The sequence below is a fragment of the Sus scrofa genome, chromosome 6, assembly GCF_054392235.1.
Source record: "Sus scrofa isolate SSC_HxYL_T2T_F1_AM1 chromosome 6, Sscrofa_HxYL_maternal_Yorkshire_Landrace_v2.0, whole genome shotgun sequence".
Classification (NCBI taxonomy): Eukaryota; Metazoa; Chordata; class Mammalia; order Artiodactyla; family Suidae; genus Sus; species Sus scrofa.
This window is the reverse complement of record NC_139388.1, coordinates 17169097-17187096: the sequence shown is the minus strand read 5'-3', so window position 1 is coordinate 17187096 and position 18000 is coordinate 17169097. Positions and strand designations below refer to the sequence as shown.

Below are 18000 nucleotides of genomic sequence, written 5' to 3'. Positions count from 1 at the left end.
TTTTAAATGGTTTTATAAGTACTTCCATAATAGCCTACTTTTTACCTCGTGGCCTTAAAATATTTGCTCTCTGGCTCTTTAAGAAAATGTTTGCTGAGCACTGCATCATCTCCAGCCCACATCCCCTAATTCTGCTTCCTAGACCATCCCATTCTTCATATCCTATCAAACCACCCTCTCCACAATTAGGTTGTAGACTCTGTAAGCAGATCCAACTCTTTTTCCTTAGCTATTTGGCACATCAGGTATGGGGCTGCACATGTGTAGGAATTTGGCTAATACTATTTGACCATTTAATTCACCCAGACAAACCCAAGTATGCCAGTTATGCCTGGAATCTGCCTCAATTTGGGGTCAAGGTTAGAAACAGGGCTGCAGTGAAAATGGAAAAGATCTAGCTGCTTTAACCTTAGAGCCTGATTTCCAGTGTGAAATTGGTTTCAGTCAAACCTAGGGACCCCCGTGATGGAGTTTTTGTTTTTGTTTTTTTTTCCCCTCATTAGTATACCCTAAAATAAAGGGAAAAATGGGATTAGCATTTAATTCCCTACACCCCCCATCACCATGAAGAGGTGATTCAATGAGCTCCTATTTAGCTCTTTTGTAGCTATGACTGCTTTTAAATAAAGACAACAGAAAGGACAGTGTTGGCTAATGAAACATGGGTTCTGGAGTTCTGCTGTGATGCCATGGAAACAAATCTGACTAGTAACCACAAGGTTGCGGGTTCGATCCCGGGCCTTGCTCAGTGGGTTAAGGATCCCGTGTTGCCGTGAGCTGTGGTGTAGGTCCTAGACGCAGCTTAGATCCTGTGTTGCTGTGGCTGTGGTGTAGGCCGGCAGCTGTAGCTCTGATTCACCCTCTAGCCTGGGAGCCTCCCTATGTCAAGAGTGCGGCCCGAAAAAGCAAAAATAAATAAATACATAAGAAAAAAGAGAAACATGAGTTCCATCTTAATAGCGTCTTGACGATGAGGCTGTGGATGACCACACTCGCCATGCTGAAGATGCAACTCTCAGGCCCAAGTCAACATTTTAGTGAGAGCAGAGCCAGAACAGCCGTTAAAGTAGTGTGTGACCTTGTAAGGCCATCACAAGAGGGGAGAGCCATTAATCCCCAGCTCAGCTGTCTGTGGGCGGGGGATCCAAATAACCACATTAACTGAATTGGATTTGAAAGGGAATATAAAACACATAGGTGAGAATGGATGTTCCTCTGCCTCCTTCTACCCTGGGGGAGATTTTGGCACTCATCTCCACGTGGTAGCCAACACTGGCATGGTAATAGGCGTGGATCAAACACTTCCTGCCCTGCTTGGCAGGGGGCAGGGAGAGCCCGAGACCTACAGTCAGGGGTAAGTTTAACAAGGCAACTAGTGAGGCTAAAGCATGTCTGACGAGCACACCTGTGTTCCCAGCGAATTGAATTTCAAACCTAGGCCTACGGAGATTTTGGGGGGTGAGAAGGGCGCAATAGTGACTTCTCTTTTTCTTTTAAAGACAGTGTTTATTTGGTGTGCTTTCCTGAATTATCAGATGTAACCCATTGGAAAAACCCTTGGAAAATATGAAAAAAAAAAAATCTGAAAAATCCATAATCCTTCTACCCAGAGCCACCTATGGGTACTCTTTCAGTGTTTTTAGGTTGAGTTTTTATTTTCTGTTTATTGGTATAGTAAAATTTTAAACAATGTTGATACTATACTATATTTGATTTCTATTCTACTATTTATTTAACTAATGGTGCAGTATGATTTTTTTCCCCTGAGAATTTTTGAGTATATTGATGGTGTAGAAGTCCATACCATATTTATGTAATAATTTCTGTACTCCCTTCCTCTAGTATTAGCCATGTAACTTGTTTTAATTTATTCAGATTTTATATAATTAATGCTGTGATGCATTTTTAGGAGGACGTTGGGGAGGAAGGGTTACTAGTTTAAGGGGTAAAAGATCTTCAAAAGTTTGTATCAGCTTGTGTTCTTTTCAGCTCTCTGGAACCACATTCTAACCAACTTTCAGATAATGAAACTTCATTTATTTTCAGTCTTTGCCACCTTAATCGTTTAATGAACATCTTAATGTTTTGATTACATTTTTTTCCATGGGCTTATTAACCAGTTGTATTGCCTTCGAGGATTATCAGTTGGTTCACGGTTTTGCCCATTTGGGGGAGGGTGTTCATCTCCCCATTTTTTTTTTAATTGACTTGCATGATATCTTAAGACCATCAGATGATAATATTTCACAATTATTTTACCACTTAGAAATTCATAGAGGTGGTGAAAGATTTAAGTAAATAATAGTTCTTTGAAAGGTGTTGAGGGCATGGTTTAGAAGATTGGGGCAGCCCCCACTGCAAGAAAAAGGCCTTGGTTCTCTTCACTCCCCTTGGAAGGTATCTGCTTCTTTACCTCTAACTCATTACATCTCATTTTGTTGTATTTAAATATATAACCAAAGGGCAGGGTAGGCAATGAAAGAGATAGGTTTCTCTCTGTGACCAAAAATTTTCCCCAAAATTGAAACAATTAAAACATTGTTTCAGAATAAATATCTTTTTCACAGTCAAACCCACCACCCTGATTTTAAAAGGTTAACATTTGACCATAGTTGCTTTAGATCATGTTTCTCCTGGTTTTCTTTTCTTTATTACAAAATAACAAGTCATAGTCCCCCCACCCCAATCCCATTCCCGTCCATCTTTCCTGAAGTTGATTATTTTGTTCCTGACTATGTTATGCTTTTATTACCCATAGGTGTTTGTTCCAGTGTTCTTTATTTGTGTTATAACATGTTATATTAAGCATCTATTTCAGTGACCTACTTTCCATTCAATTAACATTATTTTCACGATAGCATCACTTTTTAAAACATAAAGTATACACTTTCAAGTGCTGTATATGTCAAGGAATATCTGGTAGGGTGTGTAGTGAAAGTGAAAAAAATTGAACAAAAACAGCAGGATGCTGCAGAACCAGAAATTAAAACAAGTATCTATTAAATGCCTGTTCTATTGGGTTGCTAAGAAGGGGGGCATTGCACAAAACCATAAACTTGTTCTCTGCCCTCAACAAGTTTTATTCTGATCGGGAAAGAAAAGTAAAAATAAACACATGATAAGTTTAAACAGAGTGACAAACAATTGCTAAATACTGGTGCAAGAAAACTTTTAATCGTCACTCGCCAGCATGTGCTTAAGTCTCAAGAAATAAACTGAGTTTTCTAAGACGTAAAACTGGAATGATAATATATATATTGGAGTTCCCATTGTGGCTCAGCATCATGAACCCAACTAGTATCTATGAGGACACAGGTTCAATCTCTGGCCTTGCTCAGTGGGTTAAGGATCTGGCGTTGCCGTGAGCTGTAGTGTAGGTCCCAGACACAGCTCGGATCTAGTGTTGCAGGTGGCTGTGGTGCAGGCCGGCAGCTGCAGCTCCAATTTGACCCCTAACCTGGGAACCTCCATATACCGCAGTTGTGGCCCTAAAAAGAAAAAAAAGAAATAAAGTCCTCTTGTGGCCAGTGAAAGGTAACAGACTTGGAGTGGCAATTTATGGATGAAAGGTGGTATGATTTGACCCATCCACATCAGAATTTGTCCTGAGGAAGGCATTTGGTGGAGAGGAAACTGCAGAGAAAGCAAAAATAAGTACTAATCTGTGAGCTTCCTGAAGTGCCCTAGGACTTGTTCCTACAGAGAAGGCATGCATCTCTCTTAGGGACCTGACTTTCCCCATTGTCCTGCCCTCCATAGGGTACCCCATCCTCCAGGGGTATCCTAGCAGCTGAACAGGAATCCTTGATCCCCTCCCTCATATGGAATCAACCTTTGAACTAGCTCATCCTTCCTGCACATCTTCGTGAAGGGATATTTGGGGGCCATCAATGACGATGGCAAATGCCTACAGTAATAGTGCTTATATGTCCCAGAATCATTCTTTATTCATGCAGCAGTTTCTGAACTTCTTAGCACTCAAGGGCTGTACTAAACTCTAACAGATACATCAATGCATTTGTTTCCTAGAGATGTTGTAACAAACTACTATAAATTGCATAACTTAAAACAATAGAAATGTCTTCTCTCACATTTCTGGAGGCTAGAAGTCCGAACTCAGAGGTGTCAGTCAGGGTCATGCTGCTTCCAAAAGCCCTAGAGGAAAATCTGTTCCATGACCGAATCCTAGTCCTGGTGGTTGCTAGCTATCTTTGACTTGTGGCTGCATCATGCCAATCTCTGCCTCTGTCTTCACATGGCATTCTACCCTATGTATCTTCCCATGGCCTTTCTATAGGGACACCAGCCATTGGCTCTAGAGCCCACCTTTATCCAATATTTCTTCATTTTACCTCAGATAATTACATCTTCAAAGACCCTATTTCCAGAGGAATTTGTATTATGAGGATCTGGGCGGACATAAACGTTGGGAGGACACTACTGAACCCGGAACACACAGATTTTTAAAAAGATACCTTTGCTGCTGTCAGGTTGCTTACCATCCTGAGTGAGAGAAGATAAATGCAAATATATATCCTACAAAGTGGTAAGGCCCATAAGAAATAGACAGATTGAATGTTGTGGAAAGCAGAGAAGAGGAGACAGTTTCCATAGGGCAAGATCAGGAAGGGCTCCATGGAAGAGGTGGCATGATTGTTGGGTTTTGAATGATAAGTAGGACTGAGACATGTAGAGGTAATGTACAGAGAGGGTTTGGGGAATAGCACGAGCCATTGCAGGGAGGTGAGAATTAGAGGGACATGCACACATATGATTTATTCCGGTTGGCTGGAAAAGAGAACGCATAATAATGAACAATATCCAGAGAGTAGGCTGGAGCAAATGATGACGACCATGAAAGCCTTAGAACTACATTTATCATGCAATGCAGAGTCACTCATTTTTTTTTAAAGCGAGTTGATGGTTTGTGCTTTGTGTTCTAAGTAAAGTAAATATGGCAGAAGTATGGGGGACACATTCATTCATTTCTTCACTTGTGCAATACATATGTCTTGAATACTGGACTCTGAGGAGTACTGTAGATTTGAAAATTTAATGGTGAGTTCTATTGGTATTTCCCACCCACTGGAAGCTTTCTGTCCAGTACAGAAGACTGAGAACTTAGTTAATAGAACTAGAGTATTAGGATGATACACATTCTGATAAGTGCCATGAACATAGGAGAAAACACTTATCCTAGCCGTGGAAAGCTTTTAAAAGAGATGGGTGTTAAAGCGGAGATGGAAGTACCAGTGGCCTCAGAGGGAAAGCAACATGTTTGAAGGCCCAGAGGCTCAGGCCGTCAGGGGAAGCTGAATGCAGTTCCCTGCAGGAAGAATGGTATGGGGAGAGTCAGCACAGCGTGGGCAGAGGGGGTGGGGAAGGAGGCCAGAAATGAAGCTAAAGAGAGAGAAGCAAGTTGAAATGCCATCCTGAAGTCAGTGACATAGCCAGAGCTGCATTTTAGAAGGCTTGCAAGGTTGTTTTTTGGGGGAAGACATTAGAAAGTGGTGGTTGGGGGGAGAGAAAATGGTGGCCTGGCTCTGGGCAATGGCCGTGGAAAGAGAGAGAAGGTTGATTTGAGAGCTATTTAGGAGTAGAATTTACTGGACTCCAGAGCGATGAGATGTAGTGTTGAGGAAGAAGAAGGAGCCATGTTTGACAGGTGTAGACAACTGAGTGAATGATTCTGTGAATTAGAGGCCAGCTACAAGGGTAGGTGTAGGGGAGAGAGATGCTGAGTTCAGTTATTGGATTTGAGGCTCTTTGGAGACATTTAGGAATCAATATTCAGTAAAGAGTGAAATCTGTGTAAGTTAAGAACTGGGCAGGCAAAGAGGACCAAGGGAGGTAGCCCCCCCAAAAGTAGAATGAAACCAGAAAAGCGTGGGTCCTAGAACCTACAGAAGGAAACTATTTCAAGAAAGGAATTGGTGCTTCTGTTGGATGCAGCTGAGAAGGCAAGTAAGACAACGATTGAACAGTGTCCATTGGACTGAGCAGCTGAGTAAAACTTGGTGCCCATTGCTGGTGGACCTTGGAGGCCATCATCTGGCCAATGGGATGTGCTGACCTGGAAGAGGTGAGTGGTGACATACATGACAGAAGATTAATAGTCAGGCAAGCAGTGTAGAGCTTGGGTACCAGGGATGATAGTGATGTTATTGACAGAAAAGGACACTGATGGAGAAGTTATTTATGTGTGGGAAATGGGAGATAATGAGCTCCATTACTTGTAATGAAAGCATCCTGAGGAAATCTCCTGCTTAGACAAGCAACCCTTAAGATAGACATCCCCACACATGTTCCCTTAGAGATGTGTGCAAGATCTGCTCTGGGGTATTGACAAGAAATGGAACTGCTGAGTCATATTTAAAGTATAAGGATGCTAAGTGCTGTAAGAATGCCCCAGGTACCTCTTCAGAAATACTCTGCCATTTTATGTTCCCAACAGCAGTGTGTGAAAGTTCCTACCTTCATTGAAGCTTTTGGTATTATTCCATTTTCTAATATTTTCCAATCTGATGGATATAATGGGGTGTCTCACTGTTATTTTCAAATACATTTCACCTATTACTAGTAAGATTATACCTTCGTACATGTATAAATATTCAGACATTTTTCCTCCTATGGCCTAGCCATATCCTTGTCTGTTTTGTTTGGTTTTGTTTTTTCTTACTGGTTTCCTCTCATTTTCTCATTGTTCATTCGTTAGTTATTTTTCATGTTAAATCTGTGTGGGTTTTTGACATTGCAAATCATTTTTCCTTATTAGAAATCCTCAATTTTGGCATTGTTATACCAATTAATACTTGTGCTTTATAATTTCTCTCACCTGATGCTTTTCACCATCATGAAAATTTTCTCATTTTTTTTCCTTTTAGCTTATGTGTCTGCCTTTCACTCTACACTTCTTTTTGTGTGTGTGTCTTTTTTGCCTTTTCTAGGGCCGCCCCCATGGCATATGGTGGTCCCAGGCTAGGGGTCTAATTGGAGCTGTAGCTGCCGGCCTACACCAGAGACACAGTAACGTGGAATCAAAGCTGTGTCTGTGACCTACACCACAGCTCACGGCAACACCACATCCTTAACCCACTGAGCAAGGACAGGGATCGAACTTGCAACCTCATGGTTTTTAGTTGGATTCATTAATCACTAAGCCATGATGGGAACTCCTCACTCTACACTTCTTAATCCTCCTGGAGTCCCCCTTGAAATGGGGTGGCACAGGGATCTGCCTGATTTTTCTTTCTCTGGTGAATGACTTTCTCTTGTAAATTTCTGCTAATAAATCCCCTGTTGTTTCTTTTTGTCAGAACCGCTTAGTTTTCTTTGTGGAAGAATTTTTGATTACTGACTCAATTGTTTTCATTGAGTCTTTCATTAATACTGGCTGGAATCTATAGATCCATTGGGAGGTAACTGATTTTTGTCCACTCTTGAGTCCTTCTATCTATGCATGTGGCATGGTTTTATATTTATTTAGATCCTTTAAAATCATTCCAATATATGTTTAGATATACTATTAAGTACATTTTATTTTTACGCTCTTGTAAATAGTACCTTTTTAAAATTTAATTCAACTTTTAGTTGAATTATATAAAAATACAATTGCTCATTGTATGTTGATTCAGAATAACATTGCTAAACTTTTCTAGTAATTTATCTTTAGATTTATTTTTAATTTTTTTACCTTCACAATCATCTCTATTTGTATTATTTTGTTTCAGCTTCTCCAATCATACCTTTTATTTCTCCTCTTGCACTAGCTGTGACCTCCAATACAATGCTGAATAGGAGTAGTGAGAGTGGGCATCCTTTGTTATTCCCAATTTCAAATAGAAGGCTTTCAGTATTTTACCATTAATAAGATGTTTGCCAGAGGTAAATACCCTTTATCAGGCAAAGGGTATTTAATTCTGGTCCTATTTTGCTAAAAGTTTTTATATTGAATAGATGTTGAATTTCATCAAATTCTTTTTGCATCTATTGAGTAAATCATATCATTTTTCTCTTTAATCTGTTAATGTAGTGACTTGTCATTAATTTTCTAATATTAAACAAACTTTTCATTTCTGGGATAAATCCTACTTTGGCATGACATATTATCATTTTTATATATTGCTGGATTTGGATAATACTTAGGTTAGAATTTTGCATCTTTTTTTTTTTTTTTTAGTGATTTTTCTGTAATTTTCCTTTTTCGTAATGTCCTTGTCAGGGTTTGGCATCCAATTTTGCTAGCCTCATAAAATTAATTGGGGACTGTTCTTTTTTTCCTCTGTTTTAGAATAATTTATATATTAAAATTATTTGCTCCCTGATTGCTTTGTAAAATTCATCAGCGAAGCCATCGAAGCACTAAGTTTTCTTTGGGGGAGGATTTTTGATTACTGATTCAGTTGTTTTTTAAAATTGTTTCTAGGGATATGTAGGTTTTATTTTAGGATCCCTTTCGGTAGTTGTATTTTTCTAGGAATTTGTCAATTTTATCTAAATTATCAAATGTATTGATATGAAGTTATGCATCATATCCTTTTCTTATTCTTTTTCATATCTGTAACATCTGTAAAAAAATCTTCATTTATTATTACTCATAGCCTTTTTTATATTGTCTATTTTTTGATGTCAGCTTTTCTAATTATTTTGAAAAATAAAAATTGTTGGTGTATCCCACTGCACATTTATTTTCAAGTTACCCTTTTTCTGCTTTTATTTTTAGCTTTCTGCTTTCTACTTTTCTCCTTTTAAAAAAGTAAAAGTTTTTATTAAGGAAAGTTTCAAGCACATATAAACCAGAGATGGTATAGATGAAACAAAATTGACCATAAATGAACAATCGTTGAAATTAGATGATGGGTACCTGATATTCATTATACTATTGTCTCTAGTTTACATATGCTTGAAAAATAGTAAGATGAATATCAGGTACCCATCATTTAACTTCAACAATTGTTGATTTATGATCAGTCTCGTTTCATCTATACCCCTATCCACTCTTCCCCTGCCCTTAGTCTATTTTTATGTCATAATCCTAGGAGTGTGCCACTTTCCCCATAAATAATTCTGTATGTATCTCTAAATGTTATGGGAAGGTGTTTTTTAAAAAAACTTTTTACATTTTATTTTAGAAAATTTCAAATATGAATATAAAAATACAGGAAATAGTACAATGAAATTTAATGAACCCATTTTCCAGCTTGAGCTACTGTCAGCTTGTTCTATCGTATTTCTTCTGTATCCGCTCCCAGTACTTCTGTCACCTTATTGAAAGAAAATACTTAAACATTTAGATGTATCTTTTCATTTGCAACTACCTGAATATATCTGTAAAAGCTAGGGACTTTATTACAAAATATAAATAAAAAAATACTTTCATACCTAAAAACTGTTAACAGTAATTCTTTAACATCATCAAATATCTAGTCAGAATTCATTTTCCTAGTTGGCTCTTTTTATTTCACCATTTCCTTGAATCAAGGTTCAAATTCATATGTTTCCTTCATTGATAGGTATTGTTAAGTCTTTTTAATCTACAGATTATCTCTCAAGATCTTTTTGCTTGTTAGTTTTTACTTTGCATTGCTTTATATATAAGTTGGTTGATTAAAGAAACCAAGTTATTTGTCTTGGTGATTTATTCACAATTTGAATTTTGCTCTTTGCACCCCTCTGTTGTCATTGAATATGTTCCATTCCTATATTTTGTGTAAAATAATACATCTACAGGCTTAATCAGATATTTAATTTTTCTTTCTCTAAAAATTAGCTAAGGAGCTAGATATACTTCCATCGGTAGACATACAATGCCTGGTTTTTCTTTGCTGTGATGTTACGGCTATTGATGATTATTGCTTTGATCCACTAATTCATTAGTGGTTACAAAATGGCAGTAATCTATCATTTGCCTCCTGTTCATTAGTCAGAACATTTCTTAAAGCCAGAAAAACTTCTCCTCAGCAAATATATGGTTAGAAGTAAAGTTTATATAGGAACTATGCAACAAAGACTTGATCCTTTCCCTTTGTTTACCAGTTTTCAAAATAATGCATTGGTTTTCTAAAATACTCTAATGATGACCAGTGGCATCAAAAGTATTGCTGTGGGGAGTTTCCATTGTGGTGCAGCAGAAACAGATCCTAGTAGTATCCATGAGGATGCAGGCCTTGCTCAGTGGATCTGCTGTTGCCGTGAGTTGTGGTATAGATTGCAGACAGACTTGGATCCTGCATTGCTGTGGCTGTGGTGTAGGCAAGCAGCTGTAGTTCCTGTTGGACCCCTAGCCTGGGAACTTCCATGTGCTGTGAGTGCAGCCCTAAAAAGAAAAAAAGAAAAGAAAAAGGTATTATTGTGAACTTACTGATTTAGATATATTGATATATTTTTTGATGCGTTGAAGTTACTGTTACTGCTGCTGTTCATGTTGTCCCATCTGTGGCCAGTTGCGGAAGCCCTTTAAATTGGTTCCTGTGTCCTTATGACACAGACCTTGTCATCACTGACACCCTTCTTGCCTTCTGGTATGACAAGATGTTCCATGCTTATCTTGTACAATCTGTCTCAGACTGGGAGTCTATTTTTCCAAGGAGCACTGGTTCCTTTTAGTGAAATAATTAAAGATGACAATGTTAAACCTGCTCGTTTTTAAGATTTTCCAGTAGACAGTGTTGGAACATTTTTAAAATTATTTTTATCATGAGTTCATACTGATACTTCCAATTCAGATTCAGGGCTACATATTTTTGCTTATCTTCATCAAACTTATATCTGCATATCCTTTCTCCCATGCCAAAAACTTCTGTGACAATATGTACTTACTTATTTATTTTTTTTTATTTTTACCTTTATTTTATTTTATTTTCCCACTGTAAAGAAAGGGGATCAAGTTAATTATTTTTGTTATCATTCTACAATATACATTTAAAAAATTCTCAGCATAAAAATACCAACACTACCACCAACACCACAATAATTGAAAACAGTTTGACTTTATTTAGTGTATTAAGATTTTAGGACAAGGGAGTTCCCATCGTGGCTTAGCAGTAATGAACCTGACTATTATGCATGAGGATGCTGGTTTGATCCCTGGCCTTGCTCAGTGGGTCAGAGATTCGATGTTTCTCTGAGTTGTGGCGTAGCTCACAGACGCAGTTTGGATCTGCCATTGCTGTGGCTGTGGGGTGGGCCGACAGCTACAACTGCAGTTCACCCCCTGGCCTGGGAACTTCCATATGCCATGGGTGCAGCCCACCACCCTCCCCCCAAAAAAGACCAAAAAAAAAAAAAAAAGAGATTTTCAGGGCAGTATGATTTATTGTCCACTTTCTGTGTTTTAAAAAGAGGTTATTTCTTTGAGAAGTGACTCTGTTGTGTGACACATTTTCATTTTCATTCAGTGTTTAAGGATTACATTTTAAATTTAATGTTACTTTATAGTTGCACCAGATTCCAAAGTCAGATTCACAATACGAAGTATATTCATAGCTAACATTACAACTTCTTTTACTGACTATTCTATTCTTCCTTTTCCTATAGGTAGCCATTACCTGTTTTTTTTTTTAATTCTTCTGTTGTGCATATGTGCACATATACATATATACACATATATTTGTACACACAGTTATATCTTCACTTGTATTCCCTGGGAGCGTAATACATAGGATTTCTTCCACCTTCATTTTTCCACCACTTAAAAGATGAAAAATTTGACATAATAATACCACTAACCTATCTAAAAATTTAATATTTTCTTAATTAAATATCCAGTCAGGGTTCAGTTTTCCCAAATTGCATCAAAAAATCTTTTTTATTCTTTTTTTCAAAAATCATTTTTTTTCTGAACCAGAACCTAAGTCTCTTCTGTATGTTCCCATATCCTTACTTCCTCTTTCGTCCCCTCCAGCAACTTGTTGAAAAGAAAACAGGTCATTTGGCATGTAGAGTTTTCTATAGTCTGAATTTGGCTGATTGCATTTCCATGATGCTGGTTAATGTGTTCGTCTAACTCCTGTATTCCTATACAGTGGTAATTAGATCCAAAAATCTTTCAAGGAGTTCCCGTCGTGGCGCAGTGGTTAACGAATCCGACTGGGAACCATGAGGTTGCGGGTTCGGTCCCTGCCCTTGCTCAGTGGGTGGACGATCCGGCGTTGCCGTGAGCTGTGGGGTAGGTTGCAGACGCGGCTCGGATCCCGTGTTGCTGTGGCTCTGGCGGAGGCCGGTGGCTACAGCTCCGATTAGACCCCTAGCCTGGGAACCTCCATATGCCACGGAAGCGGCCCTAGAAAAGGCAAAAAGACCAAAAAAAAAAAAAAAAATCAAAAATCTTTCAAGATTTTTTTCCAATCTTTTAAGATATGTTTTGTTCATTCATTTATAGTTTTTTTCCTCCCTCCTAAAATAAACATATCAAGTGATCTGTTGTCTTACCTACACTCTGTAAGCTTGAAAGTTAGTTTTTGTAGTGGTTTTGTTGTTATTCGATCGTAAATATTTGCTAATTTCTATTATAACTTTTTCCCCTTTACCTATGAGTTTTCCTTTCTAGAAATGTTTTCTATATTCTGAACTCATAGGGGTTTCACTAGTTATCTTCGTGTTATTGATTTCTGGGTTAACTGCATGTAGTCAGAGAACACATCATTGTTTGCCGTCATAGTATGTAATGCAGTTTTTCCTTTCAATTCTTTGATATTTGCTGATATTTGCTTTATTCATCATGCAATATATGCCCCATCTTTTTAAATGTTCTACATGTGCTTGAAAAGAATGTATATTCGATTCTATAGTTGGTGGGTACAATGTTCTATATATATATATTTACTATATGAAATTGCTATGTTTGAAGGTAGAAATGAAAATTCTACATTTTTGGAAGAGTATACTTTATTTAAAATAGATATAGTCAGCATCGATAGTTTTTCTCTGAGGGAAATATTAAATGAAAACTCTTTTTTTAAAATTTGGCACTTTTAGACTGTATAAATTTTTCACACCCTCCAATTACTGCTTCTCCATTGGGAATGTTTTGTTTATTAGAAAGAACTCCAAATCCTCATAAAGGTGGCAGCACAGTGGACAATCATCTAGTGAGAATATTGGACATAGCTCACCGTTGTAGCCCAATTCCGTTATTTTTGCTGTGGTAGTCAGTGATGAATGCAGTGGCGTGCTGGTGTGCAAAAGTTTGGGAATATGTCTGGTAACCAATGTGGGCTGCTTTAAGGTCATATTTTTGTGTATAATTTCAGTTTTTTGATTATGTGATTCTCTATTATCTAATTTAAGTTTTTATTTTTTTTACTTTTTTTAGTTTTCTTTATTATTATTATTGAAGTATAGTTTATTTACAGTCTTTCGCCCAGTTCTGTTGTACAACAGAGTGACCCAATCACACACATTTCCCTGTGCTGTACAGCAGGATCCCATTGCCCATGCATTCCAGATATGACAATTTGTATCCCCCAAACCCCCAAAATTTCCATCCCTCCCACTCCCTCTCCTACCCCCTCCCCAAGAACCCCAAGTCTGCTCTATGGCTCTGCTCTCTTTCTGTTTTTTGTTTGTTTGTTATTTTTTTTGTTTGTTTTTCTTTATGTGAGGTAAGAAAGAGAAAGACAAATACCATATGATATCACTTATATCTGGAATCTAATATATGGCACAGATGAATCTCTCCACAGAAAAGAAAATCATGGACTTAGAGAATAGACATGTGGTTGCCAAGGGGGAGGAGGAAGTGGGATTGTGGGATGGATTGGGAGCTTGGGGTTAATAGATGCAAACTATTGCTTTTGGAATAGATTAGCAAGGAGATCCTGTTGTGTAGCACTTAGAACTATGTTTGTTATTTTTTGATAGGATCATCTGTTCCATATTTTAGATTCCACAAGTAAGTGATATCATATGGCATTTGTCTTTTTCTTTCTGGCTTACTTCACTTAGAATGAGAATCTCTAGCTCCATCCAAATGGATGTGCAAATAGCACTAGTTTGTCTTTTTTATGGCTGAGTAATATTCCATTATATATATATATATATATATATATATATGTATCCCATCTTCTTAATCCATTCATTTGTCTGTGGGCATTTAGTTTGTTTCCATGTCTTGGCAAATTGAAATTTTAAAAAGAGCAATAAATTATGACTTTCTCCAGCCCAACATGCAGTCATAAGAACCATTGGATGATAATTGTGTTTTTGATGCTTGTTTGGAAGATTGATCAGCATCCAGCCATTGTTCAGGTCATTTGCAATCATCATACAACTTATGACTTACTCTAAAAATGACTCTGGAAAGGTAACTAATAGGTATACCTCCAAATGTCTTGGTATATTATTTATCAGTAGATGTACTTACTTTTCTAATTTTTTTTTTACCTTTCCTATTGCAGTCAAGTGCTGAGAAACTGTCATATATCTCAAACAATAATTTGTAAATTATCCTCCACCTTGGCTTGGAATTATCCTTTCAAAACAGAACTGGGTCTCCCCAAGATGTTTGAGATTGAGATTCCTAGAATAAAATTTCTAAACCACCAGCAAATAGCTCTTTAACTAACAGCCATCTCCAAAGGCAAAATTGTTGTTGCAACCTATTTCAATGGTACTGAATCTGTTTAAATGTATTTATTTAAAAAGTATTCAGAATTCTTTGGACAATATCATAATGTTTACATAGGGAGAAAATAACCACTAGGAGAAACAGCCCAATTATCAAAGAAAATTAAAGACCAATATTCTGTGATAATCTATGTGGGAAAAGAATCTGAAAAAGAATGGATGTGTGTAAATGTATAATTGAATCACTTTGTTGTAAAGTAGAAATTATCACAACATTATAAACCAACTATACTTCAATAAAATTTTTAAAAATGAAAACAAATAGGAAGTTCCCATAATGGCTCAGCAGAAATAAATCTGACTAGTAAGCATGAGGATGCAGATTTGATCCCTGGCCTCCCTCAGTGGGCTAAGGATCTGGCATTGACATGGGCTGTGGTGTAGATCTGGTGTTGCTGTGGCTGTGGCATAGGATGGTGGCTATAGCTTTTATTTGACCCATAGCCTGGAAACTTGCATGTTCCATAGGTGCAGCCCTAAAAAGACAAATAAGAAAAAAGAAAGAAAAAGAAAAAATAAAGAGTAGACTTCTTATAAATTCTAAAGAAACAGTAGGAAATATATATAAATAAATTTTACCAGTCTCAGTTAATTTTTAACTCATTTAATACCAGTTATTTCCTGTGATAAAGTAATTCTGATATTAGGTCAGTTTTAGTTTTGTGTTTTTCAAATCTTCCATATCTTTACTGACCTTCTGTCTGCTTCATCTATCAATAACAGGGAAAAATGAATTAAAATCTTCATCAGCGATTGTCTCACTGTTTGTAGAAATCTGTAGTTACAGTTATTTTCTCTTACTACATTGAGGATTTCATTCTGGAGGGATTTTAACTTTCATTGTTTCTTTTTTTTTTTTTTTTTTTTTTTTTTTTTTTTTTTTTTTTTTTAATTTTATTTTCCCACTGTACAGCAAGGGGGTCAGGTTATCCTTACATGTATACATTACAATTACAGTTTTTCCCCCACCATTTCTTCTGTTGCAACATGAGTATCTAGACATAGTTCTCAATGCTATTCAGCGGGATCTCCTTGTAAATCTATTCTACGTTGTGACTGATAAGCCCAAGCTCCCGATCCCTCCCACTCCCTCCCCCTCCCATCAGGCAACCACAAGTCTCTTCTCCAAGTCCATGATTGATTTTCTTTTCTGAGGAGATGTTCATTTGTGCTGGATATTAGATTCCAGTTATAAGTGATGTCATATGGTATTTGTCTTTGTCTTTCTGGCTCATTTCACTCAGTATGAGATTCTCTAGTTCCATCCATGTTGCTGCAAATGGCATGATGTCATCCTTTTTTATGGCTGAGTAGTATTCCATCGTGTATATATACCACATCTTCCGAATCCAATCCTCTGTCGATGGACATTTGGATTGTTTCCATGTCCTGGCTATTGTGAATAGTGCTGCAATGAACATGCGGGTGCATGTGTCTCTTTTAAGTAGAGCTTTGTCCGGATAGAATATTTTCTCAGGTCAGTCTCCCAAAGCAATAGAAACTAGAGCAAAAATAAACCCATGGGACCTCATCAAACTGAAAAGCTTTTGCACAGCAAAGGAAACCCAAAAGAAAACAAAAAGACAACTTACAGAATGGGAGAAAATAGTTTCAAATGATGCAACTGACAAGGGCTTAATCTCTAGAATATACAAGCAACTTATACAACTCAACAGCAAAAAAACCAATCAATCAATGGAAAAATGGGCAAAAGACCTGAATAGACATTTCTCCAAGGAAGATATACAGATGGCCAACAAACACATGAAAAAATGCTCAACATCGCTGATTATAAGAGAAATGCAAATCAAAACTACCATGAGATACCACCTCACACCAGTCAGAATGGCCATCATTCATAAATCCACAAATAACAAGTGCTGGAGGGGCTGTGGAGAAAAGGGAACCCTCCTGCACTGCTGGTGGGAATGTAAACTGGTACAGCCACTATGGAGAACAGTTTGGAGATACCTTAGAAATCTATACATAGAACTTCCATATGACCCTGCAATCCCACTCTTGGGCATCAACATCATGAATATTTTCTCAGGTCAGTCTCCCAAAGCAATAACTTTCATTGTTTCTTAACAACAATCAGCTGTCATTCTCTTCCTCCTATGAGCATAAATCTTTTTCTTTTTTTCTCTCTCTGTCCTTTCTCTCTCTCTCTCTCTCTTTTTTTCTGTTCTACAATTTTACTGTGATGCATCTAGATATAGATTAACTGTCTTTTGTCCTATTTGGGTTTTATTAAGCAATGTGATTCTACTTCCATTACTTATGATAAATTCTACGCCATTATTTCCAATGTATTTCCTGGCCATTCTTTCCTCTTGGGATTACAATTAGGTGTGTGTTAGAATTTTTCCCTTCAGATGTAATTTCTCTTAACTATCTCTTTACATTTTCCATATTTTTGTCCCTCTGTATTATACTCTGGCTAAGTTCTTCAGTTACATCTTCCAGTTCACTAACTCGATCTTCATCTATTTCCAATCTGCTTTAGCTTGCTCTTTGAGTTTTTTTTTTTTTGATAACTAAGTAAATATTTTTAAATTTCAAGAAGTTCTATTTAGTTTGATTTCAATCTGCTTGTTCATTTTTCATAGCGAGTGATTCTTTTCCTATACTTTTTTATTTGTTTTTGTGATTTTAATAATGTTATAAGCACTCATATCACAGCCCAATCTGGTTAGAATATTTAACATTCTATTAGAAGTTCTAGAGAATCTTAATATTCTGTTTTATGGGGTTTGATGATTCTCCTGTGAGACAGGTTTTTATTTTTTTTAATGGTATAATTTATAAATCTGGATTGTGTGTTTATCTTCAATAGAGGTATTTGCCACCTAGATTGAGGCTTGTCTGTCCAAAAGGGTTTTGTACTACATTAACTTCTGGAATTTGGCCTTCCTGTAAAAAATAACTTGTACTGCAGATGAGCAAAGATTCCAAATTAAGTGGAAGCTATTTTAACTACTTAGCATGCAGTGCATACAATTTTATTTTCTGTCTCTACCTGGTCATTAAGTCCCAAATCACTGGAGTCCTAAATTTGGAACGCATGCCTTTGTCCCCACTATACTGTTCACAATGACAGCTCATGTGCTTACCTCTCTATTTTTCATCCCACTCTTTCTTCCTGGTAACTTTATTCTTTTTAAAAGATTAGTTGTGCATTTAAAATCTGTTATATTTTATTCATATTTTCTAAGTTTGTTTCAAATGGGAGAGCTTTTAGCTGGAACAGGTATTATAGGCTCACTCTTTGTAGAGAAATGTTTATGCAGGTATGGCAGTAGATGAGAAGGAAAGGGGCTTCATTAACCCAGATTTGTCAGTACATGTTGAGATTTTCAGAAGTATTTTTCAAGA

General features: G+C 37.0%; 1 protein-coding gene across 1 annotated transcript in view; it reads left to right on the top strand.

Annotated features, from left to right (window-relative positions):
* Window positions 1-18000, top strand: part of ZFHX3 (zinc finger homeobox 3) — a 996345-nt gene that overhangs the window by 247716 nt on the left and 730629 nt on the right. The window lies entirely within an intron of this gene.